The sequence below is a fragment of the Gymnoscopelus braueri genome (assembly GCF_963280865.1).
Source record: "Gymnoscopelus braueri genome assembly, chromosome: 13".
Classification (NCBI taxonomy): Eukaryota; Metazoa; Chordata; class Actinopteri; order Myctophiformes; family Myctophidae; genus Gymnoscopelus; species Gymnoscopelus braueri.
Window position 1 is genome coordinate 37918945 of NC_137615.1, and position 22659 is coordinate 37941603.

General features: G+C 44.3%; 1 long non-coding RNA gene across 1 annotated transcript; it reads right to left on the reverse strand.

Moving 5' to 3' along the window:
• Window positions 1–14288: 14288 nt before the first annotated feature.
• LOC308098090 lies at window positions 14289–19453 on the reverse strand. The gene is made up of 2 exons (XR_013934258.1): window positions 19294–19453; window positions 14289–15721 (listed from the first exon to the last, which is right to left on the reverse strand). It is a non-coding gene; the product is annotated as an uncharacterized lncRNA (long non-coding RNA).
• Between the last annotated feature and the right edge of the window lie 3206 nt (window positions 19454–22659).

The following is a 22659-nucleotide window of genomic DNA, read 5'->3' on the forward strand; positions in this document are numbered from 1 at the left end:
AACGGAATAGATTGAAGGGAGAGAGCGAGAGAGACATGGAAACGGAATAGATTGAAGAGAGAGAGAGAGACTTGGAAACATAATAGATTGAAGAGAGATGGAAGCGGAATTGACATCTCAACCTATTGCCATTAACAGGAATCGAAACCCTGAACCTTCGGATTGACAAGCTGCAACACTACCTATAGTGCTATAGCTTTGTACAGGCTGAGGTTGTCTGTTGAAGATAAAAGTGAACCAGTGAAAGCAGCCGATCTACAAGCTCAGAAACACGTTGCTATCTGAAAAGTTTTGAGATTGTAGATCGGCTATTTTCAGAATGAACTATGTCATACATTGAAAAGACATACTCTCAAATAAGCATTTCAGGTTATCTTTAACAATTGCACTTGCATTAATTGACACAATCATGTTGTGTGCAATGCAACTTAAATGAAGTCTGCATCAAGTGGGGCTTGAACTGGCAACCTTGAGGTTCTAAGGCACACACTTAAGCGAGAAGCCATTGGACCAACAGACCTGACCTGGTGAATGAGAGAGAGAGAGAGAGAGAGAGAGAGAGAGAGAGAGAGAGAGAGAGAGAGAGAGAGAGAGAGAGAGAGAGAGAGAGAGAGAGAGAGAGAGAGAGAGAGAGAGAGAGAGAGAGAGAGAGAGAGAGAGAGAGAGAGAGAGAGAGAGAGAGAGAGAGAGAGAGAGATGACATTTTACATCCTGCCAAGTGAAAAGCAACATGTGGTTTCACAGTGTCTGAATTAAATATTAGATTGTAATGTCTTAAAAAATTGCACATGCATTATTTGATGCAGTCATGTTTTGTGCGATGCAATTGAAAAGTGGAATGACCCACCTACAGACAGAGCCAGATAGACAGAGTGAGAGAAACAGACAGCTCAACCTATTGCCATTGACAGGAATCAAACTCTCAACCTTCGGACTCACAGAACGAGACACTACAAGTAGTGCTATAGCTTCATCCAGGCTGAAGTTGTCTGTTGAAGATCATACACTTTTGCCTTCTGTCATGAACCAAGCCCCTGTTTCACTAACACTAAGATCACTCGTTCACAAACCATTTACCAATAGAGAAATTGTATGTCTCCTCGAAACCGAAACCAGTGAAAGCAGCCGATCTACAAGCTCACAAAACGTTGCTATCTGAAAAGTTGTGAGATTGTAGATCGGATATTTTCACAATGAAGTACGTCATACATTGAAAAAACATACTCTCAAATAAGCATTTCATGTTATCTTTACCGTTTGCATATGTATTCATTGATACAGTCATGTTTTTGCAATTCAACTTAAATGAGTCTGCATCAAGTGAGGCTTGAACGGCAACTTGCGGTCGTGAGGCACTCGCTTAAGGAGAAGCCATTGGACCAACAGAAAAGAACCTGTGAAAAAGGAGATCACACAGATGATACAGTTTCACGCAAATAGCTGAAAAATCCTGGGTTTAAGTGTTTTTCAAACTGCTCAAAATTGCAGACAATCTAAGGGCGGAGCTTACTGGTTAACGTGATACATGTGTTCCTCATGAGTCAAGGCACATGTGTAAGCAGGTTTAATGGCTGTCGGCCAAACGAGGCATGACTTTTGCCTGTTTAAAGTTTGCATTTAAAAAAATCGCTATAGCGCCCCCCTTTGACCAATTGGAGTAAGATTGGTTTCAGTGATATTTGGAATGACCCTCAACATTACCGCAAAGTTTCAAAGAAATGTGAGTCTGCATGTATGTGTTAGGGGCAGATGAATAATTGTCATAAAACTGCAATATTCATTGGCTCATTAAAGCTTCATTTTTCACTTATGGAAAATCTTTTGCATCAGTTTTCGGCATAGGTTCAAAGTTCATGTGTAAAACGTTTCGTGCAGATTACTAAAAAATCCAGGAGGAGATAGGTTTTAACTGTTTTTCATATTATTCAAAATGGTGTGAGATCTAAAGGTCAGAGGTCAAAAGTCAGAGTGTGAAAGTTGTTGATCATGAGTAGACGCATATGTATATTGAAGTTTTCATGGCTGTAGGTCAAACAGGGCATGAGTTGTACCTGTTCAAGTTGGCATTTTCAATTGAGTGCTATAGCGCCACCTTTTGACGAAAGATTGTGAGAATTATTTCTTGATAGTTTTTTCATGACCATCTACCATATGGCCGAGTTTCGTAAAAAGCGTATGCACTAAGGGGGAGAAGAAAAAAGAGGGGAACATTAAAACAGGTCCAGAGCTGAGAGCTCTGGCCCCGTAATAAGCCATTGTTTTAAAAGCCAATCTACAGGCTCACAACACAAGACATCATGACATGTTGAGAGATTGTACATCTGGTATTTTCAAAACATTTCAGAAATGTTTCTAATTATTTATTTATTTACTTAGCCTATAATGACATGCCCAAAATGGGGATGCCAGGGTTAAAGAGGTTACCTATTCCGAAGAAAACCTTAAGACTGCCCGGAGGCTAAGACAGGTATTAAATGTGGTCTACACCGTATTTGGGATTTCAATAATTGGTTCTTAATCAGTAACAGTTAGTGCTTCCATCACACATTACAGGAGCAAAGGGCCATTAGGGTGCGGGTCAAATGGTATTATCGGAGGACAGTGTTACTTGAGGTCAGGTGCAGATCAAGTTCTACCAGTTCTACCATACCAATCGTAGCTTCGATAGTTGTGGTTTCTTTCCATTAAGGTGATATCTTGATGAGTAATCTTCTATCATGATGAGGAAGTCTTAGACCTTGCATAGTTGTGATGTAAGAAATGTGGAACAATGGAAAAAAGAAAGGTCAGAGTCAAAACCATCATACTGTACGTACATGATGAGTGATTAGATAAGGATAAAGGGCATGACAGGATTTAGATAAGGATAAAGGGCATGACAGGATTTAAAGAATGCAGTGTCACAACTAGGTTCATGCAAGGGCTCCTAACTTTGATCAGAGGTGAGCAAATGGAGGTCTGATGGTGATTGTGGACCGCAGGCTGTGGATCAAGGGTTTCCACTGCTACGAAAATAACCCACGGGAAAAGTGAAGGTAGGCTATACCACTGCACCTATGCAGACACCAGATGCAGTGTTGTCCTCGCGATTTCAGAATGTTGTTTTATGACAGCTTGTAAATCAACACAATTAGTTGATAGTAAGGCTAAGACTGTCAAATGATCAGATTTTCAATAATAACAGACCAGGATTGAAAAATATGTGATTTGACCAATATTACAACTATTTAATTATGAGTAGTTTTCAGTGGCAAAGTATTCTGTCTGTGGGATTTGTTAGAAATAAGGTTATATTCTGGGCCAGATCTTGACTGGATCTAGCCCCAATCGAGACGTCACTGATTCGTCCGGGTTCTGACTGTGCTTGCTGGGCTCTCTCTCTCTCTCTCTCTCTGTCTCTGTCTCTCTCTCTCTGACTCACACACACACACACACACACACACACACACACACACACACACACACACACACACACACACACACACACACACACACACACACACACACACACACACACACACACACACACCTTGAAACCACAATACAATCAAACAAGGCTGATAATGGCAGGGTGCCACAGGAATCATCCAAACACACGCCCGTCGACAAGGATGCTAATAATAATGTACACATGTAGAACACAACGATGAACACCAGTATGTCCACACACTAAAATCATTAGTGTTCATTTAACTCCGGTGCACCCATTTTGGATGCTGTCAATGCACTGAATGGGACATTATCACGTTTAATCAGTCTATTGGTTGGTCTAAGTAGGTGAGATACTGACCTACCCACGTTTAATCAGACTATTGATTGGTGAGATACTGACCTACCGACCGGGCTCAGTAGGTTTTTTGTATAAAGTATAGTTTTGGAGCGCGTCGGAGGCGCGCCGTCTCAAGCTAACTTGAGCCACGAGAGGCACCACCGAGCGAGCTAAAGCAAACGAGTTGCCGTGCCGAACGTCGCAACGTTCGCTTGTGCTTGCGCTTGTGCTGACTCAGCGCTGTATGCAACACAGTCTCACTCCGAAGAAGGCACATATTGCCTTTTGGTCAGAACCCCAGGAAGGCACTATGTGTCGTCCATGTCCGCCCTCGACGATAATATGCGCCTTCCAGGGCACCCATAGACATTAATAGAATTCTTCAAAAGGCAGCCTGCGCCTTCTTAGACGTTCCATTGATAATACATTGGACTGACACACAACGTGAGCTAAGAGACTTGGTTGAAATGCACCAGAGCACACACCACCCACAAAAACCTGACAATATTCTGAGCATTTCCATATTATTTTGGTAATTTTTCGATGAGTATTTGTTGAGAACGGGACATTTGTTTGACGTTTCCAAGCCCATGACGTCATGGCAGATTACATCCGCAGTGTCCGTCACGGGCGTCATGGCTGAACTTCAGCCTTTTTTTTTGCACTTTTTCCATTACACTCGGTACATCTACATTAACGTTCAGATCTCAAATATAAAGTGCTTACCTAATGGCCACGGATGTTACAATTCTGTACGGGTCCTCAAAAATACCCGTATCTTTTGTATTGTTCAATAAAAAGCATTTTAATCCGATTGGTGACCATTTTCTTCATGCTTTTTACTGCGTGACCCTATTGGTTGGGAGGTGTATTGCACTCTGATACATTATAACTCTGTGAGAAAATGGCAGCCAATCGGATTAAAATGCTTTTTATTGAACAACACGGAATATACGGGTATTTTTGAGGTACCGTACATAATTGTAACGTCCGTGGCCATGGGTTAAGCACTGTATAGTTGAAATCTAAACGTTTATGTAGATGTGCGGGCAGTAAATGGAAAAAGTGCAAACATCAGGTTGAAGTTTCGTCAGGGCTACTATGAAACCGAACTTTCTTCCCACCATATAAATGCTGCTACTATCTATCTATCTATCTATCTATCTATCTATCTATCTATCTATGTGTTTAACACAGGGGTTTTCTGTTCAAGGCCAGGCAATCACCTTTTTGAATGTTGTTGATGCTGTTAATATATCCCGAATCAAATAATAATAATAATAATAATAATATTAATAATAATAATGAATAATAAATAATTGTGCTTAGATAATTTAGAATGTTAAATGCAGGGCTTTTCTGTTGAGGACCAGGCCGGCACAACCTTGAAATAGCCTAGTTACCATACATATTAAACCTATTTCTAATTAAAATATATATTATCTAACTCTTAACCGCTAATTCCTGGTGCATACTAGAATACAACTACTACATCCGGATCGTGATGTAGACAGTTTCCGTATCCGCTAGACCGGATACAGACCACTTCTGCACTGCACACTGCACTGTTGTTGTTGTTGTTGTTGTTGTTGTTGTTGTTGTATGTAACTTATTCTCAGGGTAAGTGAAGTCTGTTCTATGTGTATGCATTTATAAGATATAAATCGTTAAATATACACCACGAAATGATAGAACCAGGCCATGGCGTCATTGTTCACATGTTAGTATATAGCAAGTTGTTTGATCTGGACAAGTTAAAGAAGACTATACGTTTGGTTGGACCTTGCTAAGCTAACCAGCTAACCAGCCAAAACAACGCGCCGCACTACGATGCACCAGTAAATATCGTACTTCTCCTGTACAAATGCAACATATAGGGTGCTTACCCGGTTGCCCCAAATGTTAACTAGCAGTCCGGAGTCTTTGTGCAATGTATTAGTCCATGTTTTTCAATAAAGAAGTGTTTTAATCCCGTCTGTGGCCGAACGCCATTCCCCCCCTCCTTTATTCCCCTTTACCTTGAGTGTAATTCCGGCTTTGACCTGATGCGCCCCGTCACTACCGCCATTGGGAACTTCCAACAGAATCGTCCACAGACGGGATTAAAACACTTCTTTATTGATACTTACGGTCTAATACATTGCACAAAGACTCCGGACCGCTTATTAACATTTAGGGCAACCGGGTAAGCACCATGTGTATATTTTTTGTACATTTACGGGCTTTACTGGTGAATGTCCAGCATTGAAAGTCAGCTATTTTCAACATGAATTAAAACGGAATGCAATATTGTAGGGCAGGGGTCTTCAACCTTTTCAGGCCAAGGACCCCCTTAACTGAGAGAGAGATGAAGCAGGTACCCCCCTAGCTGAGAGAGCTATGAAGCAGGGACCCCCTAACTGAGAGAGAGATGAAGCAGGGACCCCCTAACTGAGAGAGAGATGAAGCAGGGACCCCCTAGCTGAGAGAGCTATGAAGCAGGGACCCCCTAACTGAGAGAGAGATGAAGCAGGGACCCCCTAACTGAGAGATAGATGAAGCAGGGACCCCCTAACTGAGAGAGCTATGAAGCAGAAGCAGGTACCCCCTAGCTGAGAGAGCTATGAAGCAGGGACCCCCTAACTGAGAGAGAGATGAAGCAGGGACCCCCTAACTGAGAGCGAGATGAAGCAGGGACCCCCTAGCTGAGAGAGCTATGAAGCAGGGACCCCCTAACTGAGAGCGAGATGAAGCAGGGACCCCCTAACTGAGAGATAGATGAAGCAGGGACCCCCTAACTGAGAGAGCTATGAAGCAGAAGCAGGTACCCCCTAGCTGAGAGAGCTATGAAGCAGGGACCCCCTAACTGAGAGAGAGATGAAGCAGAGACCCCCTAACTGAGAGATAGATGAAGCAGGGACCCCCTAACTGAGAGAGCTATGAAGCAGAAGCAGGTACCCCCTAGCTGAGAGAGCTATGAAGCAGGGACCCCCTAACTGAGAGAGAGATGAAGCAGGGACCCCCTAACTGAGAGATAGATGAAGCAGGGACCCCCTAGCTGAGAGATAGATGAAGCAGGGACCCCCTAACTGAGAGAGCTATGAAGCAGAAGCAGGTACCCCCTAGCTGAGAGAGCTATGAAGCAGGGACCCCCTAACTGAGAGAGAGATGAAGCAGGGACCCCCTAACTGAGAGATAGATGAAGCAGGGACCCCCTAACTGAGAGAGAGATGAAGCAGGGACCCCCTAACTGAGAGATAGATGAAGCAGGGGGACCCCCTAACTGAGAGAGAGATGAAGCAGGGACCCCCTAACTGAGAGAGAGATGAAGCAGGGACCCCTAGCTGAGAGAGCTATGAAGCAGGGACCCCCTAACTGAGAGCGAGATGAAGCAGGGACCCCCTAACTGAGAGATAGATGACGCAGGGACCCCCTAACTGAGAGAGCTATGAAGCAGAAGCAGGTACCCCCTAGCTGAGAGAGCTATGAAGCAGGGACCCCCTAACTGAGAGAGAGATGAAGCAGGGACCCCCTAACTGAGAGATAGATGAAGCAGGGACCCCCTAACTGAGAGAGCTATGAAGCAGAAGCAGGTACCCCCTAGCTGAGAGAGCTATGAAGCAAGGACCCCCTAACTGAGAGAGAGATGAAGCAGGGACCCCCTAACTGAGAGAGAGATGAAGCAGGGACCCCCTAGCTGAGAGAGCTATGAAGCAGGGACCCCCTAACTGAGAGAGAGATGAAGCAGGGACCCCCTAACTGAGAGATAGATGAAGCAGGGACCCCCTAACTGAGAGAGCTATGAAGCAGAAGCAGGTACCCCCTAGCTGAGAGAGCTATGAAGCAGGGACCCCCTAACTGAGAGAGAGATGAAGCAGGGACCCCCTAGCTGAGAGAGCTATGAAGCAGAAGCAGGGACCCCCTAACTGAGAGAGAGATGAAGCAGGGACCCCATAACTGAGAGAGAGATGAAGCAGGGACCCCCTAACTGAGAGAGAGATGAAGCAGGGACCCCCTAACTGAGAGAGAGATGAAGCAGGGACCCCCTAACTGAGAGAGAGATGAAGCAGGGACCCCATAACTGAGAGAGAGATGAAGCAGGGACCCCCTAACTGAGAGAGAGATGAAGCAGGGACCCCCTAACTGAGAGAGAGATGAAGCAGGGACCCCCTAACTGAGAGAGAGATGAAGCAGGGACCCCCTAGCTGAGAGAGCTATGAAGCAGGGACCCCCTAACTGAGAGCGAGATGAAGCAGGGACCCCCTAACTGAGAGATAGATGAAGCAGGGACCCCCTAACTGAGAGAGCTATGAAGCAGAAGCAGGTACCCCCTAGCTGAGAGAGCTATGAAGCAGGGACCCCCTAACTGAGAGAGAGATGAAGCAGGGACCCCCTAACTGAGAGATAGATGAAGCAGGGACCCCCTAACTGAGAGAGCTATGAAGCAGAAGCAGGTACCCCCTAGCTGAGAGAGCTATGAAGCAAGGACCCCCTAACTGAGAGAGAGATGAAGCAGGGACCCCCTAACTGAGAGAGAGATGAAGCAGGGACCCCCTAGCTGAGAGAGCTATGAAGCAGGGACCCCCTAACTGAGAGAGAGATGAAGCAGGGACCCCCTAACTGAGAGATAGATGAAGCAGGGACCCCCTAACTGAGAGAGCTATGAAGCAGAAGCAGGTACCCCCTAGCTGAGAGAGCTATGAAGCAGGGACCCCCTAACTGAGAGAGAGATGAAGCAGGGACCCCCTAGCTGAGAGAGCTATGAAGCAGAAGCAGGGACCCCCTAACTGAGAGAGAGATGAAGCAGGGACCCCATAACTGAGAGAGAGATGAAGCAGGGACCCCCTAACTGAGAGAGAGATGAAGCAGGGACCCCCTAACTGAGAGAGAGATGAAGCAGGGACCCCCTAACTGAGAGAGAGATGAAGCAGGGACCCCATAACTGAGAGAGAGATGAAGCAGGGACCCCCTAACTGAGAGAGAGATGAAGCAGGGACCCCATAACTGAGAGAGAGATGAAGCAGGGACCCCCACTGTATATAACATACAGTTGTGTTGCAGATTAACGCTTTTCATAGATGTTGGATTCATGTTAATGTGTATTTTCAGACATTTAACCACTTAAACCGCCAATACTTAGTAAACTTTCACTCTGTACTTGGTCTGCTCTTTTTTCCCCCTCTTTGCCGAAAATAGCAGATCTACAAGCTCACAACTCCTCGCAGCGTGAGGCGCTGTGAGCTTGTATATCTGCTATTTTTGGCTAAAGTTGTCCTTAGAATAGGGATGCTAGGGTTCAAGTGGTTAATGTAAAAGACAATGATCCTATCGCACAGAGATTTGGCGGACCCCCTGTAGCAACAGGACTACCCCCCTGTAGTCCTGATAAATGGTTACTCTCTCCTGATTTTCTGTTTCTCTCTTTGAAGATTTTAATATGCAGAGGTTTGAGGACCTTCTATGGCAGTGGTTCTCAACCTGTGGGTTGTGACCCCAGGGGGCTCCCCACATTATTTTGGGGGAGTCCCCAGATGACAGTGAAGTGACAATTAAGGACTTTTAAGACCTTTTTAATACCAAAGAAAATGACAAAGAAAAAAGACCATTACTGCATTCAAAGTAAACAGTTAATATTCTATTAAAACAGGTAAAACATTGGCCAAATTGGCAAATAATGTAAGAAAAAGGCAACAATTATGAAAATAGTCGATCTACAAGTTCACAACGCATCGTAACGCGGGGCGTTGTGAGCTTGTAGATCTGCTATTTTCATAATATTTATCTGTGGAACCGAGTCAAACAAAATGTATTTAATATCTGTACGTTCTCACTGATAAATATGTTATGTGTGTCCCATTAATCTTCCTTAACCTTAACCTTAACTTCCTTAACCAAACTGTTTGTTTGTTATTCTATTTAACCAGGAATAGTTTGGTGACCACCGGAGAGACGGGTGACAGCCGGAATGTAGACGGCATCCGGGAGCAGTATGGGTTGGCGCCCCAGCCTGTGTCTTCCGTGAGGAAGAAGCCCAACAAATCCACGGTGAGGCCTTTAAGGAGGGCCATTCAAGCAAGCCGCAAGGGGAGCCTGCAGTACCACCACGGGCCAAGAAACCATCACGCCAGAATGAAATGTTTGGAGTGGGGGAGTCTGGTGCAACGCTCAGGTCCTGGACCTGGTGAGGAGGAGCCCGGCCAGGAGGCCATCCACAGAGCCTAGCTAGCCCCTCCACGTGCAGAGCCTCTCTTCTCCCCCAGTGCCGGCAGAGTAGTTCCGGACAAGCGGATTGAGTGCCCTGCGATACTGGAACACTTTCTTTTGACAGACTGTTTCCCATATATTGGATTACCTCCGTTCGTGTGGATTATTTATACCCCTATTCGTTGATATACATTGTGGATTTGACCTTTAGTCAGCCATATGCTGTATGCCATATTTCTGGCTCTTCCTGAACACACCTGTGGATTATACCAGGGACAATGACTTGGACTTTAGCCCCCCCCTCGGACACACCTGTGGACTACACCAGGTACAAATGACTTTTTGTTGCACTCCCTCATGGAGCTACATGCGGATTATACTAGGGTCAGTCCACTCTAGGTGGACACGCACTGACCTTTTGCACCTTAATCCCTTGTATAACGCACTGACTTTTTTTGGGTCTTTTTATTGTGCTCCTTAAGCACCTTAACGTCCTTTGTCTATCATGCACAGTATAAGTATAACATGCACAGTACAATACATTGCTGCTATGCTCAGGCACCTTAGTTTAGTTTTTTTAGTTTTTATTTATTATCTCAGGTAATTTGTAAATATGTAGATAACTTGTCTGGCCTTCTGTTGCTCTCTTGTTTTTGATCTCCTTCCCACCTGCCCCCCACCCTCTTCTTCTCCCCCCCCCCCCTCTTCTTTCTATGGAAACTAACGTTGCGATGGGAACGATGTACAAAAAAGAATTTCACCCACTTTTTTACCTTGTAAACCTGTGATGTGACAATAAAACTGATTCTGATTCTGATTCTGATTCTGATATGCATGCACTCTATTCAGGAAGGCAAAGGGCAGTGCCAGTTTCATCCCCTTTGCCATTGGGCTCCTTAATAAACCCTGATCAACCTCACCTGGTCGAACTGGACTTGCTTGCTAGACCCCCCACGCACACGCACACAGGCACCTGGATGGACTCTGTGCTAATCATTCCATGGACTTGCATACATACATGCACGCACACATGTCATACACAAACACATTCTGGGTGCTCCACCACAAGTGTGGAGAGGACATTGCTTTCTTTTAAAGTCTCTTTTAAATTTAGAATTTTATCTTTTATAGAATTGAAGTACTTTGCTAGGTGTTTTGATCTTATCTAATCTAATCATTATTAGCATACTTATAATGCCATATGATCTTCTTTATAATCCTGTATAATTATAGTCATAAGAACTAATAAATACTCATAATGCTTTATAACAATAAGCATGTCACAATATACAGCATTCTATAAGGACTTATCAAGTATAAATGCAATGTTATATGCTTGTAGCACTATAATTACAATTACATTATAAATAAGTATAAGCACTCCTAATGTAATCAGAACACTGTAGTCATATGGTCAAGTATTATGATACTTTATAATTACTGGTCACTCACTGACTTTTTTTCCTTTGACCAGGATCATAGGCTTACTATAGTTCATTGTGTATTCTTAGATACAGATGCTGAGTGATAATACTATGGAGAGTTCTTCTGCATGCACATCAGCTATTTTTGCAATGTTTTAGTTAAAAGAGAAATTAAAAAGAAAATCTATGTTCATCACAATATTTGGTCCAATGTGTTATGTATGCATGTATGTTTATCTATCTAAACTGTTTGTTCACAAATGACACGTATGTTATTTAGATTTGAACGATTAACTTTGTCCTGCAATTTGGTGAAATAAAAATTCTGCTTTTTGAATTGGATTGGAGTGATTGAATTCAACATAGTATATTATTATTAAATATATAGTATTTAGACTACAGCTCAGGGCTTGTTTCCATTAAGATCTTGTGCATTCAATTCATAGATACATACATATAAAGACAAACAATGATATAGCCTACAGTAATATGCTAAACATATCATACGAGTAGTAATAAGACAGAAAGATATGTACTGTAAACAGTTTGGAGTTTGTTTCCGGTGATGAGCTTAGACTTTCTACAGGGGCCAGTTACAATTTGCAGTCTTTTGGAAGAGGGTAAGTCCTCCACTTTGCTAATCCCATCGGTAGGTAGGTACATAAAGGGCATGACCTTTACACCATATAATCTTCCTATAATTTGAGTAAATTTGAGTAACCTCTGTCCGTCTTGGGTCGTGGTCTGTGTCGCGCCTGTGTTGCGCATGCGTCGCATCCACAGAGGGTGGAACTGCGCATACACAGTACAGTACAGTACAGTACAGTACAGACCGTACAGTACTGTATAGTACAGTACAGACAGTACAGTACGTACAGTACAGTACAGCACAGTACAGCACAGTACAGTACAGTATGTACAGTACAGTACAGTACAGTACCGTACAGTATGTACAGTACAGTACAGTATGTACAGTAAAGTACAGTACAGTACAGTACCGTACCGTACCGTACCGTACAGTATGTACAGTACAGTACAGTACAGACCGTACAGACCGTACAGTACAGTACAGTACAGACCGTACAGTACAGTACAGTACAGTACAGTACAGTACAGTACAGTACAGACCGTACAGACCGTACAGTACAGTACAGTACAGTACGTACAGTACGTACAGTCCGTACAGTACAGTACAGTACCGTACAGTACCGTACGTACAGTACAGTACAGAACGGAACTGCGCATGCGTGTGTGTGTGTGTGTTTGCGACGGAACCCGGGGGGTTCCGCGACGGGGGGGTGTGTGGGGGGTTGCCCGTGGGGAGGGGTGACCGCAGGGGATGCCGCGGGGGGAGCAGATCCAGAATCTGTTGTCCGATTGTGTTTTCGCCCCCTAGTGGCCGAGATAATAGTGAAAAACTGTTCAAAAAGAGTAAAAACAAAATCGGACACCAGATTACGCATCAGCGCGCCGCCCCGAACGTGCTCGTATAACTCTCCTCACACACGGACATACGGTTCTCTTAATTGATAGCTAATTGGTTAGCCTATCTCGCTTAATATCTCGAATACAATAAGGACTTAGAGTCCAATGTTCGGATATGTTGTTCAGCTCACCGAGACGCACGTGTGGATATCTTGTTTGTCCCTCTACGACAATTTTTTTATTTCTGACTTTGTCTCTCAGTATGGGTCAACGTTTTACGCCTCTATGTACCTTGCGACAGTGTCAGAAGCAAACGTTAGAAGTGTCGTAGCGGGACAAACAAGACATCCACGCGTGCGTCTCGGCGAGCTGTACAACATATCCGAACGGCAGATTCTGAAAACGTATCGTTATGGAGATATATTGTGTTATTGCGCGAAATACATTGAGATTAGACCCCAGCCAATTAAGGAGAACGGTAAGGCCGTGTGCAAGGAGAGTTATACGAGCGCGTTCGGGGCGGCACGCTGATGCGTAATCTGGTGTCCGATTTTGTTTTTACTCTTTTTGAACATTTTTTCACTATTATCTCGGCCACTAGGGGGCGAAAACACAATCGGACAACGGATTATGGATCTGCACCTCAGCCCGAACGCGCCAATATAACTTTCCTCACACACGAACATGTGGTTCTGAAAACTAGGGTTACGGGCCTTCTTAAATAACTTGGCCACTAGGGGGCGCCAACACAATCGGACAATGGATTCTTAATTAGCTCCTCAGCCCAAACGCGCCTATATAACTCTCCTCACACACAAACATGTGGTTCTGAAAACTAGGGTTACGGGCCTTCTTGAATAACTTGGCCACTAGGGGGCGCCAACACGATCGGACAATGGATTCTTAATTAGCTCCTCAGCCCGAACGCGCCTATATAACTCTCCTCGCACACAAACATGTGGTTATGAAAACTAGGGTTACGGGCCTTCTTGAATAACTTGGCCACTAGGGGGCGCCAACACGATCGGACAATGGATTCTTAATCAGCTCCTCAGCCCGAACGCGCCTATATAACTCTCCTCACACACGGACATACGGTTCTCTTAATTGTCTTTATTATTATTACTATTATTATTATTATATGGTGTAAAGGTCATGCCCTTTATGTACCTACCTACCGATGGGATTAGCAAAGTGGAGGACTTACCCTCTTCCAAAAGACTGCAAATTGTAACTGGCCCCTGTAGAAAGTCTAAGCTCATCACCGGAAACAAACTCCAAACTGTTTACAGTACATATCTTTCTGTCTTATTACTACTCGTATGATATGTTTAGCATATTACTGTAGGCTATATCATTGTTTGTCTTTATATGTATGTATCTATGAATTGAATGCACAAGATCTTAATGGAAACAAGCCCTGAGCTGTAGTCTAAATACTATATATTTAATAATAATATACTATGTTGAATTCAATCACTCCAATCCAATTCAAAAAGCAGAATTTTTATTTCACCAAATTGCAGGACAAAGTTAATCGTTCAAATCTAAATAACATACGTGTCATTTGTGAACAAACAGTTTAGATAGATAAACATACATGCATACATAACACATTGGACCAAATATTGTGATGAACATAGATTTTCTTTTTAATTTCTCTTTTAACTAAAACATTGCAAAAATAGCTGATGTGCATGCAGAAGAACTCTCCATAGTATTATCACTCAGCATCTGTATCTAAGAATACACAATGAACTATAGTAAGCCTATGATCCTGGTCAAAGGAAAAAAAGTCAGTGAGTGACCAGTAATTATAAAGTATCATAATACTTGACCATATGACTACAGTGTTCTGATTACATTAGGAGTGCTTATACTTATTTATAATGTAATTGTAATTATAGTGCTACAAGCATATAACATTGCATTTATACTTGATAAGTCCTTATAGAATGCTGTATATTGTGACATGCTTATTGTTATAAAGCATTATGAGTATTTATTAGTTCTTATGACTATAATTATACAGGATTATAAAGAAGATCATATGGCATTATAAGTATGCTAATAATGATTAGATTAGATAAGATCAAAACACCTAGCAAAGTACTTCAATTCTATAAAAGATAAAATTCTAAATTTAAAAGAGACTTTAAAAGAAAGCAATGTCCTCTCCACACTTGTGGTGGAGCACCCAGAATGTGTTTGTGTATGACATGTGTGCGTGCATGTATGTATGCAAGTCCATGGAATGATTAGCACAGAGTCCATCCAGGTGCCTGTGTGCGTGTGCGTGGGGGGTCTAGCAAGCAAGTCCAGTTCGACCAGGTGAGGTTGATCAGGGTTTATTAAGGAGCCCAATGGCAAAGGGGATGAAACTGGCACTGCCCTTTGCCTTCCTGAATAGAGTGCATGCATATGGCTGACTAAAGGTCAAATCCACAATGTATATCAACGAATAGGGGTATAAATAATCCACACGAACGGAGGTAATCCAATATATGGGAAACAGTCTGTCAAAAGAAAGTGTTCCAGTATCGCAGGGCACTCAATCCGCTTGTCCGGAACTACTCTGCCGGCACTGGGGGAGAAGAGAGGCTCTGCACGTGGAGGGGCTAGCTAGGCTCTGTGGATGGCCTCCTGGCCGGGCTCCTCCTCACCAGGTCCAGGACCTGAGCGTTGCACCAGACTCCCCCACTCCAAACATTTCATTCTGGCGTGATGGTTTCTTGGCCCGTGGTGGTACTGCAGGCTCCCCTTGCGGCTTGCTTGAATGGCCCTCCTTAAAGGCCTCACCGTGGATTTGTTGGGCTTCTTCCTCACGGAAGACACAGGCTGGGGCGCCAACCCATACTGCTCCCGGATGCCGTCTACATTCCGGCTGTCACCCGTCTCTCCGGTGGTCACCAAACTATTCCTGGTTAAATAGAATAACAAACAAACAGTTTGGTTAAGGAAGTTAAGGTTAAGGTTAAGGAAGATTAATGGGACACACATAACATATTTATCAGTGAGAACGTACAGATATTAAATACATTTTGTTTGACTCGGTTCCACAGATAAATATTATGAAAATAGCAGATCTACAAGCTCACAACGCCCCGCGTTACGATGCGTTGTGAACTTGTAGATCGACTATTTTCATAATTGTTGCCTTTTTCTTACATTATTTGCCAATTTGGCCAATGTTTTACCTGTTTTAATAGAATATTAACTGTTTACTTTGAATGCAGTAATGGTCTTTTTTCTTTGTCATTTTCTTTGGTATTAAAAAGGTCTTAAAAGTCCTTAATTGTCACTTCACTGTCATCTGGGGACTCCCCCAAAATAATGTGGGGAGCACAGTTATGGGGTCCCTGCTTCATCTCTCTCTCAGTTAGGGGGTCCCTGCTTCATCTCTCTCTCAGTTATGGGGTCCCTGCTTCATCTCTCTCTCAGTTAGGGGGTCCCTGCTTCATCTCTCTCTCAGTTAGGGGGTCCCTGCTTCATCTCTCTCTCAGTTATGGGGTCCCTGCTTCATCTCTCTCTCAGTTAGGGGGTCCCTGCTTCTGCTTCATAGCTCTCTCAGCTAGGGGGTCCCTGCTTCATCTCTCTCTCAGTTAGGGGGTCCCTGCTTCATAGCTCTCTCAGCTAGGGGGTACCTGCTTCTGCTTCATAGCTCTCTCAGTTAGGGGGTCCCTGCTTCATCTATCTCTCAGTTAGGGGGTCCCTGCTTCATCTCTCTCTCAGTTAGGGGGTCCCTGCTTCATAGCTCTCTCAGCTAGGGGGTCCCTGCTTCATCTCTCTCTCAGTTAGGGGGTCCCTGCTTCTGCTTCATAGCTCTCTCAGCTAGGGGGTCCCTGCTTCATCTCTCTCTCAGTTAGGGGGTCCCTGCTTCATAGCTCTCTCAGCTAGGGGGTACCTGCTTCTGCTTCATAGCTCTCTCAGTTAGGGGGTCCCTGCTTCATCTATCTCTCAGTTAGGGGGTCCCTGCTTCATCTCGCTCTCAGTTAGGGGGTCCCTGCTTCATAGCTCTCTCAGCTAGGGGGTCCCTGCTTCATCTCTCTCTCAGTTAGGGGGTCCCTGCTTCATCTCTCTCTCAGTTAGGGGGTCCCTGCTTCATCTATCTCTCAGTTAGGGGGTCCCTGCTTCATCTCTCTCTCAGTTAGGGGGTCCCTGCTTCATCTATCTCTCAGTTAGGGGGTCCCTGCTTCATCTCTCTCTCAGTTAGGGGGTCCCTGCTTCATAGCTCTCTCAGCTAGGGGGTACCTGCTTCTGCTTCATAGCTCTCTCAGTTAGGGGGTCCCTGCTTCATCTATCTCTCAGCTAGGGGGTCCCTGCTTCATCTATCTCTCAGTTAGGGGGTCCCTGCTTCATCTCTCTCTCAGTTAGGGGGTCCCTGCTTCATAGCTCTCTCAGCTAGGGGGTACCTGCTTCTGCTTCATAGCTCTCTCAGTTAGGGGGTCCCTGCTTCATCTATCTCTCAGTTAGGGGGTCCCTGCTTCATCTCTCTCTCAGTTAGGGGGTCCCTGCTTCATAGCTCTCTCAGCTAGGGGGTCCCTGCTTCATCTCTCTCTCAGTTAGGGGGTCCCTGCTTCTGCTTCATAGCTCTCTCAGCTAGGGGGTCCCTGCTTCATCTCTCTCTCAGTTAGGGGGTCCCTGCTTCATAGCTCTCTCAGCTAGGGGGTACCTGCTTCTGCTTCATAGCTCTCTCAGTTAGGGGGTCCCTGCTTCATCTATCTCTCAGTTAGGGGGTCCCTGCTTCATCTCGCTCTCAGTTAGGGGGTCCCTGCTTCATAGCTCTCTCAGCTAGGGGGTCCCTGCTTCATCTCTCTCTCAGTTAGGGGGTCCCTGCTTCATCTCTCTCTCAGTTAGGGGGTCCCTGCTTCATCTATCTCTCAGTTAGGGGGTCCCTGCTTCATCTCTCTCTCAGTTAGGGGGTCCCTGCTTCATCTATCTCTCAGTTAGGGGGTCCCTGCTTCATCTCTCTCTCAGTTAGGGGGTCCCTGCTTCATAGCTCTCTCAGCTAGGGGGTACCTGCTTCTGCTTCATAGCTCTCTCAGTTAGGGGGTCCCTGCTTCATCTATCTCTCAGCTAGGGGGTCCCTGCTTCATCTATCTCTCAGTTAGGGGGTCCCTGCTTCATCTCTCTCTCAGTTAGGGGGTCCCTGCTTCATAGCTCTCTCAGCTAGGGGGTACCTGCTTCTGCTTCATAGCTCTCTCAGTTAGGGGGTCCCTGCTTCATCTATCTCTCAGTTAGGGGGTCCCTGCTTCATCTCTCTCTCAGTTAGGGGGTCCCTGCTTCATAGCTCTCTCAGCTAGGGGGTACCTGCTTCTGCTTCATAGCTCTCTCAGTTAGGGGGTCCCTGCTTCATCTATCTCTCAGTTAGGGGGTCCCTGCTTCATCTCGCTCTCAGTTAGGGGGTCCCTGCTTCATAGCTCTCTCAGCTAGGGGGTCCCTGCTTCATCTCTCTCTCAGTTAGGGGGTCCCTGCTTCATCTCTCTCTCAGTTAGGGGGTCCCTGCTTCATAGCTCTCTCAGCTAGGGGGTACCTGCTTCTGCTTCATAGCTCTCTCAGTTAGGGGGTCCCTGCTTCATCTATCTCTCAGTTAGGGGGTCCCTGCTTCATCTCTCTCTCAGTTAGGGGGTCCCTGCTTCATAGCTCTCTCAGCTAGGGGGTCCCTGCTTCATCTCTCTCTCAGTTAGGGGGTCCCTGCTTCATCTCTCTCTCAGTTAGGGGGTCCCTGCTTCATAGCTCTCTCAGCTAGGGGGTACCTGCTTCATCTCTCTCTCAGTTAAGGGGGTCCTTGGCCTGAAAAGGTTGAAGACCCCTGCCCTACAATATTGCATTCCGTTTTAATTCATGTTGAAAATAGCTGACTTTCAATGCTGGACATTCACCAGTAAAGCCCGTAAATGTACAAAAAATATACACATGGTGCTTACCCGGTTGCCCTAAATGTTAATAAGCGGTCCGGAGTCTTTGTGCAATGTATTAGACCGTAAGTATCAATAAAGAAGTGTTTTAATCCCGTCTGTGGACGATTCTGTTGGAAGTTCCCAATGGCGGTAGTGACGGGGCGCATCAGGTCAAAGCCGGAATTACACTCAAGGTAAAGGGGAATAAAGGAGGGGGGGAATGGCGTTCGGCCACAGACGGGATTAAAACACTTCTTTATTGAAAAACATGGACTAATACATTGCACAAAGACTCCGGACTGCTAGTTAACATTTGGGGCAACCGGGTAAGCACCCTATATGTTGCATTTGTACAGGAGAAGTACGATATTTACTGGTGCATCGTAGTGCGGCGCGTTGTTTTGGCTGGTTAGCTGGTTAGCTTAGCAAGGTCCAACCAAACGTATAGTCTTCTTTAACTTGTCCAGATCAAACAACTTGCTATATACTAACATGTGAACAATGACGCCATGGCCTGGTTCTATCATTTCGTGGTGTATATTTAACGATTTATATCTTATAAATGCATACACATAGAACAGACTTCACTTACCCTGAGAAGAAGTTACATACAACAACAACAACAACAACAACAGTGCAGTGTGCAGTGCAGAAGTGGTCTGTATCCGGTCTAGCGGATACGGAAACTGTCTACATCACGATCCGGATGTAGTAGGCGTATTCTAGTATGCACCAGGAATTAGCGGTTAAGAGTTAGATAATATATATTTTAATTAGAAATAGGTTTAATATGTATGGTAACTAGGCTATTTCAAGGTTGTGCCGGCCTGGTCCTCAACAGAAAAGCCCTGCATTTAGCATTCTAAATTATCTAAGCACAATTATTTATTATTCATTATTATTATTAATATTATTATTATTATTATTATTATTTGATTCGGGATATATTAACAGCATCAACAACATTCAAAAAGGTGATTGCCTGGCCTTGAACAGAAAACCCCTGTGTTAAACACATAGATAGATAGATAGATAGATAGATAGATAGATAGATAGATAGATAGATAGATAGATAGATAGATAGATAGATAGATAGATAGTAGCAGCATTTATATGGTGGGAAGAAAGTTCGGTTTCATAGTAGCCCTGACGAAACTTCAACCTGATGTTTGCACTTTTTCCATTTACTGCCCGCACATCTACATAAACGTTTAGATTTCAACTATACAGTGCTTAACCCATGGCCACGGACGTTACAATTATGTGCGGTACCTCAAAAATACCCGTATATTCCGTGTTGTTCAATAAAAAGCATTTTAATCCGATTGGCTGCCATTTTCTCACAGAGTTATAATGTATCAGAGTGCAATACACCTCCCAACCAATAGGGTCGCGCAGTAAAAAGCATGAAGAAAATGGTCACCAATCGGATTAAAATGCTTTTTATTGAACAATACAAAAGATACGGGTATTTTTGAGGACCCGTACAGAATTGTAACATCCGTGGCCATTAGGTAAGCACTTTATATTTGAGATCTGAACGTTAATGTAGATGTACCGAGTGTAATGGAAAAAGTGCAAAAAAAAGGCTGAAGTTCAGCCATGACGCCCGTGACGGACACTGCGGATGTAATCTGCCATGACGTCATGGGCTTGGAAACGTCAAACAAATGTCCCGTTCTCAACAAATACTCATCGAAAAATTACCAAAATAATATGGAAATGCTCAGAATATTGTCAGGTTTTTGTGGGTGGTGTGTGCTCTGGTGCATTTCAACCAAGTCTCTTAGCTCACGTTGTGTGTCAGTCCAATGTATTATCAATGGAACGTCTAAGAAGGCGCAGGCTGCCTTTTGAAGAATTCTATTAATGTCTATGGGTGCCCTGGAAGGCGCATATTATCGTCGAGGGCGGACATGGACGACACATAGTGCCTTCCTGGGGTTCTGACCAAAAGGCAATATGTGCCTTCTTCGGAGTGAGACTGTGTTGCAACACTGTATGAGTAATGTACCGATAGGCACAGAATTGTAAATCATGTTTTGGGGGGAGCGTTTGCCCCAACTTTTATCAACCCACGGTAGTATCTCACCAATCAATATGAAAGATCGGACAGATCTGTGTTGATCACATGACTATAGAGATACTGTGCAGCGTGTACCGATTTGCGTGATTTTTGGAAAGAAACTGTAGGAGTAATTTAAAAAAAAATGTTATGCACAAATCGGGCTCCTGGTGGCGCTCTAAAAGGCAGATGTGAAAAATACAGGGCAAAGGTTTTTCCTTGGCCTCTAGGGAGTGTGCGTGCAAAGTTTCACGCAGATCGGTGCAGTTATAGGTAAAAACGCAAACCATGAGGCTGATTTGAACATTTTAAAGTAGCATTTCTCATTCTGCGTTCATGATTTGAGGCATTTTGTTAAAAACTAAACAATCCTGCAAACTTTGGAAGCCAATCTTTGGCAATCAGGATGGAATATGGGAAATGGGACAGATCCGTGTTGATCACATGACTACAGAGATACTGTGTACCGTTTTGTGTGATGTTTGGACAAAATCTGTAGGAGTAATATCCAAAAAGGCAGAGGTGTGTGTGCACAGTTTCGCAGTGACCGGGCCAACAGTGCCGGAGATTAGCTGCTCACAGACACACACACACACACGGACGGACGGACGGACGGACGGACAGACAGACAGACAGGATGCAAAACAGGGGGCTGGTCACAGCATTTTGCATGGAATACAATGGACATGTTTGCATACTCTTCCAGTCCTCCTACTGTACATAACCACATCCAATTCCTGGTTCTAATAGAGTCCTAATATAAACCAGAGGGAAATTCAACAACAGCAACAATGATGAAACACAGGAGAGGTACTGTACAGAATGACATTTTGGTTAATCCAATGCAAGCAGAATTTGAATACATGACATTTTATCTGATCATGAAAACTTGGAGGACATCATACAACATCTGAAATACTCCTCCTGATACTGTCACGATCTGGTGGTGTGGTGAGGACCCAAATGCAGACAGCCAGGCAGAGTAGTGTTTAACACCCATGATTGGGATTTTATTACAGACTAACATACAGACAGAGGATGTGACACAAACAATGATCCGACAAGCACTGACTGGGGAACAAGACTAATACACACATGAGGGCTGATTACACATGAGATACAGCTGGAGAAGACAACATAGAACCAGAACGACTAGAACACAACATAGAAATACAACACCTAGACGGGCACAGTCTGAGACTGTGACAGATACCTGCGGTACTGGATGTAAAGTGGTTATGTAAATATAAGAGCTTTGTTATAAACAAGTGACAATAATATGGGGAGTGTACATGGTACAGGTATGCTGTTAATTAACCTGCTGGACTCCATGCTCCCAGACCACAGTCACCTCACCTGCTACTTGTCATGTCACTGTACATACATACATACATACATACATACATACATGTATGACAGTGTGCTAACATGCTACATGTCATGTCACTGTACATACATGTATGACAATGTGCTAACATGCTACATGTCATGTCACTGTACATACATGTATGACGATGTGTTAACATGCTACATGTCATGTCACTGTATGTACGTACGTACGTACATACATACATACATACATGTATGACAATGTGCTAACATACTACACTGTACATGTATGAGTGTGTGTGTGTGTGTGTGTGTGTGTGTGTGTGTGTGTGTGTGTGTGTGTGTGTGTGTGTGTGTGTGTGTGTGTGTGTGTGTGTGTGCGCACACGCGCACGTGTGTGTGTGTGCGTGCGTGCATGCATGCTTGTGTGTGTGTGTGCGTGCTGCGTGAGTCACTCTCTGGCTCAAACCAACAGTGGCCTTCCCAGCAGAGCTACAACAGCATATATTAACATTCTTATTGATTGATTGATTGATTGATTGATTGATTGATTGATTGATTGAT